Source organism: Doryrhamphus excisus, linkage group LG21 (assembly GCF_037039965.1).
Source record: "Doryrhamphus excisus strain RoL-2023G ecotype Guam linkage group LG21, RoL_Dexc_Guam_v1.1, whole genome shotgun sequence".
Classification (NCBI taxonomy): domain Eukaryota; kingdom Metazoa; phylum Chordata; class Actinopteri; order Syngnathiformes; family Syngnathidae; genus Doryrhamphus; species Doryrhamphus excisus.
Genome location: NC_136377.1, coordinates 13,921,414 through 13,929,574, shown reverse-complemented (window position 1 = coordinate 13,929,574; position 8,161 = coordinate 13,921,414).

Sequence of the window (8,161 nt, the reverse complement as noted above, 5' to 3'; positions counted from 1 at the left end):
CTGTATGGAACATGAAGAACTGTTCTAATCCGAAAGAGCTGAAGAGCAGAATGTCCATAAAGGATTCTTTTTGAAGACCACCACTGATGACAACTGTTAAGAACACTGATACACACAAGGAGAAATCTTAAAAGCTTCATATAATTTTTTACACCTCGACTGTGTGACTACTGTGTGTGTGGTTCATTCAGGAAGTTCTTATACTATTCAATAACGCCTAATTAGACATCTAATGAGACCCAAAACAAGAGCTGGACCTTCCTTGGAGCTACACAGCAAGTTTATTTTCAACACGTGGCCATCTCCTGGATATAGTTATAAGGACCACAAAGTGCCTCCTACAGATTATTTATTGGAAACTATCATAACTAGAATGGAACACACTTACAGTAAGGTTGTACAATGAAGACCAACATTTTCTGGAAAAATTGTTCTTCTAATGTCAAAACTACATGTGCCGTTATGCAATACTCCAGCGTACCTCACAAGACCCTAGGCCTGCCTTTGGCTTTTTATTTGTTTTTTTTAATTGTTGTGATAACTACTGTATTCAGAAAGATTAGTTAATGGGGACACTAACCAACAAACACTCTCAAGGTTTGAATGCTGAGCTTTGATTGACACTGTCACTGTTCATTTAGCCAACCAGTTGACTTTGGAAGGAGCCCAGTAAATTAGGGCTGTCCAAAGTCATTTATGTCCAGTGACTCTTTTTTTATTGGCCCACAGCAAAAAAAAAAACTATTTTAGCGTGAGTCATAGCTCGCGATAGTGCCAAGAAGACTCTTCCTGTCGTAAAAGGCTTCGGTTTGTACCCCACCTCTCGCCCGAAGACAGCTAGGATAGGCTCCAGCATGCCCACGACCCTCCTGAGGATAAGCGGTTCAGAAAATGGATGGATGGAAATCGTACCTGTTACAACAACAGAATCCAACTCAGCACAGTGCAGAGTGCATGTGTAGGTCCACTACTAATTTCAACACTGAACTATGTAGGCCGTTTTAGAGTGGTTCAATTATTTGTGTAAAATTGAAACAAAACGTAGCCAACTTTAACATAAAAAAGGCCACGGAGTTCACATATGTGTATATCAGTGCTGTTCGCTCAATCTGGTGATCTGGTGTTTGTTGCAATGCATCGCCCCATCCTTGACTCTTTTCTTTCATTTTCCGAATCATTTCTCTTTTATTTTTTTTTTTATTTGGAGGATAGATGCGCTGATTTTTTTTTTTTAGGAATGATTATTTCATGTGTTCTCCATCTGTGAACGGCTTCCTACTCCTCTCATGTGCAGCCACAACACTCACGGTTGTAATTGAGTTTGGAGCTTCATCCACTTCTTGGAAGTACGGTATGTCCTCTCTGCTCAACCTTCCGTAGTAGTTCCAAAATTGCTTTCTTACGCCCATCTGCAGTTGAGTTGAGATTTCTGTCAATGTTGTATTTTTTGTTGTTTGCTAATTTCTCACCTGAAACACATACCAAACTGTGATTATGGCCATTTTAATGCATCCCTCACTGATGTGGCAGATCTGCCCCTTAAATGAATGCAAAAAAAATACTTAAAGGCACTTTAAGAAGAAACCGTACATGTTTGCAGAATGCATGTGTATTCTATACAGACCAAAAGAAAGAACACAAATGTTTTAACCAGTTAATTAGCATAAATAAATTGGAGTAAGTCGACTAGTACAGAGTGTACCTTTTGCCCAAAGACAGCTGAGATAGGCTCCAGCATACCTGCAACCCAAGTGAGGATAAGTGGCATAGAAGATGGATGTGTGGATGGATGAATGGATGGATAGATGGAGCCAAGTCACATCAAGTCACATCAAGTCACGTCAAGTCAAGTCATGTCAAGTCATGTCAAGTCGAATCAAGTCAAGTCATGTCATGTCATGTCAAGTCATGCTGTCAGGTCAAGTCATGTCATGTCAAGTCATGTCATGTCATGTCATGTCATGTCATGTCATGTCATGTCATGTCATGTCATGTCATGTCATGTCAAGTCATGTTGTCATGTCACGTTAGGTCAAGTCAATTCAAGCCAAGTGAGGTCAGGTTGGGTCACTGCAAGCCAATCCAAGTCAAGCCAATTTAAGTCAAGTCAAGCCAGGTCAGGTCAGGTCAAGTCATGTCAGGCCAAGTGAAGTCAAGTCAAGCCAATTTAAGTCAAGTCAAGCAAACACCAGATGATAGACAACATCCCCTGACACCCCCATCCAGGCAACCTGTTCTATCATTCAAAAAACTCCAAAGGAGTCAGTGCCTCACCAGTCATGAACCTCACCTCATGTCACTGATTATGGTGTACCATTGTACCCCTAGTTTTAGCATGCTGAATTAACAAAAGTAATACGGCCTTTGTGTTCTTAAAATGTTCTGTCGGCAGCCCCTGGTGGGGGAAGTTTGTGTCACTGTGTGTTGTATTAGTTGTCAGTGTTTCTCTCACACACACAGACAAACACCTGCACACAAGTCCTGGGAGGTCGGGGGTAATTGCCCCCATCGACCTGCCACTTTATCTGACAAGGACTCCAATCAGGATGCAAATAAATGTAAGACGAGAGCAGCGATAGGAGAAATGTCTGCTGTTTTTCCTCCTTTTCCTTTTAGCCTAGGGTGGGTTAAAAAAGCCCAGTGGAATCCAATTAGACTATTAGCTCCAAATGCATTGATTATGTCCTCCTCCTAACGTCCTATTAAAAGCAGGCAGCGGGCTGCAGGCTCTGAAGGCCATGAAAGCATCCTCGTGTAGCACCTTTTGATTATTCTTCATCCTTTCAGCCCTGTATGGCGTTTGTCACACAGCACACATTCAGAAAACGTGTGCTTGTGTGATGTGAGTGTGTGTGCATTCCACACAGAGATAATAAGGAGCCTATCAAGCAAAAAAAAAACACACATGCAATGTAGAAGAAACCACAGCTGCACGTGCGCTGGATGACAATTGTTTCTTTATGACCACTGGCTGTTTATGTTGCTATGTGACAGAGGACTACTGGGGGCGTGGGGGTACATCATATAGACACGGTGGACACTTCATTAGAAACACAATCATACAGCTTTTTCTCTTTCCTTACAGCATCAGCAGGGTTTGAGCAGGACGTTGTGGCGCAATTGGTGCTCTTCCCTACTTTTACTACATTTGCATATTTACACTTGCATGCATTTTGCATTCAGCATTTTTGGTAAGCGGAACTAAGTACACAGAATTAGAGCTCTCTAGATATGCCATAACATCCCTATAGTCACCTTTGCACAATATAGAAGTCATAATAACATTCCAAAAACATGCATGTTAGGTTGAATAGGTATGAATAGGCTCCAGCGTGCCCCCATGACCCTGGTGAGGATAAGCGGCATAGAAAACCAATGAATGGAAATGTATTATTAGGTTGGTTGTTTTGTATTTTATTGGTTGCTATACAGCACTTAGGTAGTTAACTGTGAAATGTACTAAATAAATTAATTTGACCTTGACCCCGCACTAGAAGAATTGCGTGGCGACAGCAACAGTAGCTTTTTAGTGCCTGTCATGAAATCATTCGAACCTGCAATAAAAGTTTGTGTGTTGTTCCAGCGATTGTTGTTCCAGACTGGTGCTTGTGTGTCTCACATTGTGTCTCACATGTGAGACACATTGTGACTTGTGTAGAGTCCAACAGTACATATTATCACGTCGTCTTCGGGCAAGAGGTGGGGTACACCCTGGACTGGTGGCCAGCCAATCACAGGGCACATATAGACAAACAACCATTCACACTCACATTCATACCTATGGACAATTTGGAGTCGCCAATTAACCTAGCATGTTTTTTTAATTTGGGAGGAAACCGGAGTACCTGGAGAAAACCCACGCATGCACGGGGAGAACATGCAAACTCCACACAGAGATGCCCGAGGGTGGAATTGAACTCAGGTGTCCTAGCTGTAAGACCTGCGTGCTAACCACTCATCCACCGTGCATTCTTAAGTTTCATATTTCCACAGAAAACATAAAAACGGAGGCAAACTAATCCATATTTCCCACTGAACCGAAGTGTTGTGATTGAAAAGCGGCTGTGAGTTTGAGCTTTGGGAATAAGCGAATATCTTGACATCCTCCGTTGGGGGTATTTTAGGAGTTTTGTTGTTATATTGCTTGCTGTTTTTTATCTTTTAAGTGTGGAAATGAATGTGGATATGCTCAAACCTGAAACTCAAAAACCCGAGAAATGAACGTGAGTCTTTGAAAGTCAAAGCGGTGGATGCTCGTCACCATGGCGACGACTGTAATGACAGTATGGCTATCATTTTCCCCTCATTAGTAACTTCGACTCTCTTCTCCCACTCCACTCTCCACCATATAATTGTACAAGAACCAGGACGGAAGTAACAAGAGATCCAAATGTGATATTTTCCTCACAGTACTCCAAGTCTGCATGTGTAGGACGAAGAAATGTCCACATGTCCATTGTTAAACATTGTAAAAGGGTTCAAATAAAAGCAAAACAGCACTTTCTGACACCCTGCTGTACATGTACAGGAGCAGAGCTAGACACATGTTCATTGGAGGACAATGAGACTGGTGAAGACAAGAAAGAAGAAATATGTCCTCCATTCTTCTTTACTGTGTGGCCTTCCTTTTGCTTGGCACCTTATTCGGTGCCAAGGTCCATCATTGTCGTCTCCTTTGTTTACTGCGTAGTCTTTCTTGTTCTTAAGAGTATTTACACTTGGAAGGACACACGCGATCCCCCCTGGAGTGTTTGCTAACATGATTAGCCCGTCCCTGATGACGGCATGCAACCTGAGTCTGTGGTGTCCAACCGGGGGAGAAAGGCTGCGAATTAGATTTGCTCAGCATCCCACCATGGCGTCTTCTAACTCAGCAAATGAACGCTGAAAGAAAGGATTACAAAACACCAGCCTCTCAGGTTACGTCTAAACGTATTGTGGTATTGTTCGCATAGGTTAAGCCTTGTTTTTGAGCCACCGCATGAAGTGAAAAGAGCAGGGGAGATCGTGCATCTGTCATAGATGATTACAGTTATTTATTTACACTCTCAAGTCCAATGCATCTTGATGCTTGTGGGTGTCAACGCGTTGAAAGGTTCCCCGTGCCTCCATTTCATTGCCACACGGTTAAATGAAGCATCAAATAAGATTCTTTTATTCCTGCACATTTGTAATATGCTGCAGTTTATTGTGAGAGCAGCAAATGTATTCAAGTGTCTCGCGGGACGACACGGTCTCTCACCGCCTGGCTAAGCCGACCTTTACGCTCTTATCCTTATTAAACGTCGCAGAGGCAGAGGTAGAGGACTTTGGGTCTTTTTACAAAGTTTCCCACTCTGACATTTCACCACAGCACTCCCAAATCCATCATCACGCTGCATCGTCCACAACAATAAGGCCAAAGTAATGTGCTAAGGTTGGAAACAATAACTGCATCCGCTGTGGGGAATGAAAGAGAACATCCATTCTGGAGGTGGAAAGTGTTTTTATTTTCATTAACTTTATTCTGGAGGGACCAGGGGGTATTATTTTGTAGACAATACCAGGCTGCAGGTCACATGATGGAAGATGGAACAACACAAGATAACTACTGCAGCTGTGACCTAGGATGACTTGAGGAGGTCTGAAGAGGACTTACAGAGGACCGGAGTGGTCTTGGGAAGACTGGGGATGCCTGTGGGGGGCTGAGGAGGTCTGATGTGCTGTAAATGGGGCCGATGTGGTCTCACAAGTTTAGGGGAGCTATGAAAGAGGAGGACTGATGCGGTCTGGGGATGACTGGAGAGGTTCGAGGTGTAACAGAATAGGACTGGTGTGGTCTGAATAGGATTGAGGAGGTCCAAGGTGGGTGGTCCGTACAGAACTGGGAAGGTCTAATGTGGTCTGATGAATGTCTGAGGAAGTCTGAATAAGACTTGGTGTGGTGTCAGGAGGTCTGAGGCTGACTGGGGAGTTCTGAGGTGAACACAATAGGACTGTGGTGGACTGCAGAGGTCTGAATTGGATTGATCTGGTCTCAAACGGTATGAGGAGCTCTGAATAGGACCAAAGAAGGCTAAGGAGACCTGCAAGGTCTGAAGTAGTCCGAGGAGGTCTGACTAGGTCTATGGGTGTCTGAATAAGACTCGGAATGACTGAGAAGGCCTGAATAGGACTGAGGAGTTTCTGAATAGGACTAAGCAGATCAAAATAGAACTTAGGTGGTCTGAGAAGGTCTAATGAGGTTTTACTGAATCAGTATAGGGGTGATCTCACAACGTCTGAGAAAGTCTGAAGCGGTTTGAGGAGGTCTGACTAGGACAGAGAAGGCTGGCGACAAACGACAAGATTACCATAATGAAGTGAAAAATCTTTGTGTCAGTGGGAAAATGAATTAATCATCTCTTCTTTTTTTTGGAACCACGACACGCTTGGAAAGTCTTTAATATCTTGAAACTTATTAGTCAGGCTCAGTTTGAGGCAGCTCAGAGCTAGCAGAGCACAGTTTTCTGTGAGACTCAGCGCTCTGAAACGCCCACAGCTCGCTATTGATTTCACATCACATTCATCTGCTTCAATGGCAACAAAAAAACAGCGGTCGCAAACTTTGCTCTGCTATTGATCTCGTGCAACATTTAATAATGCAGGATGATCTAGTAGGTGGCTTCTCTGATGCTTGGACGCCGTCTGTTCAAATACTCTCAAACTGTATCAAAGCTTTCCCTGAAAGCATGTTTGCAGGAAGCAGCTATGGTTCCTTCAATGCTGTCCACTGAAACATATAGTGGGGAATATGTTGTTGTTAGTTATATAATAATAATATGAATTATGTGCCCTGCGATTGGCTGGCAACCAGTCCAGGTGTACCCTGTCTCTTGCTCAAAGTCAGCTGGTATAGGCTCCAGCATACCCACGCAACTCTAATGCCCAAAGTTATTTGTATCTACTATTGCAATTGTCACAGACTGCTTTTTAGAATCTTTTGTGTACACTTTGGGCTGGTGGCCAGCCAATCACAGTGCACATATAGACAAACAACCATTCACACTCACATTCATACCTATGGACAATTTGGAGTCGTTAATTAACCTAGCATGTTTTTGGAATGTGGGAGGAAACCGGGATGCACAGGGAGAACAATGGCCCGGAAATTAGCATATTAGGTCCCCTTTAAGCTCTGCAAAGCCCGCCAAAGGTTCCTGGAACTTTAAAAATCCTGAAAAGGTTGGTAAATCCAAAATTGCCAGGAACTCATTTCATCGGTAAAGATCCTGGTTTTAAAGTTCTTGGCTTTTGTCCTGCCCCTTTAAGAAAGTACAGCTAATTCATTTAACTCGATCAAAGATACACTTTCTTCCATTCAAACATCTCCCTGGTGTGCAGCCTAAAGAAATGTCTGACCTCTGTGCTTCCCCCAAGACTTCTCACCAACTACTAAGTCACGACTAAGCCCGTTGTATTTCTGATATGTTTTTTGTAGTCATGTTAACATATTTGCCTATGAAATTAGACCGCAAGATTGTGCTGCTGCAGTGTCTTCTATTAACCATCATACAGCTCTGTTAAATATAGTCGGCCGTGTCTGGAAGTGTGATGACAGCACAAGAAGCATGGAAGTGTAATCACAGACCAGCTAATTGGTGCTGTGGGCCTCATCTGCTCTGCTGTGGGCAGCTGTGTTCAGCTTATAAACACACACACACTCACACTTGAACACACACTTGCTGCCGAGCTTCCATCAGTCAATGTGTGAAGGGTCATCGTGAGTGTGTGTGGATGGCGCCACTGCTGATGCTTCTCTTGACCTTTGGATGAATAAGACGAGGAGCGAGTGGCCTCCGTTGTGGCGCTCCACCACGACACGTTCGATTCTCATTTTCGAAGGAGGATGAGGATGACAGGGAGACACCGGATGACGAATGGGGTGCACCAAGACGCTGAAGATGAGTTGTGAGGTGATGGAAGAGAGTGTAGCTAAATGTGAGACGCCTAGACAAAAAATCACTAATTCGCTGGACTTTTTTGGGCTAGTTTTTAATGTGACGTAGCGTGCTTACGTCAGCCAGTCTATTGAAACTCTTATCGTTGCACTTAATTGTCTTCATCGTTGCACTTTCATGAAAACAAACCTTATGAACTGTGGTTTAAAGTCTGACTATTGTGAAAAATTTTACTAGAAAAT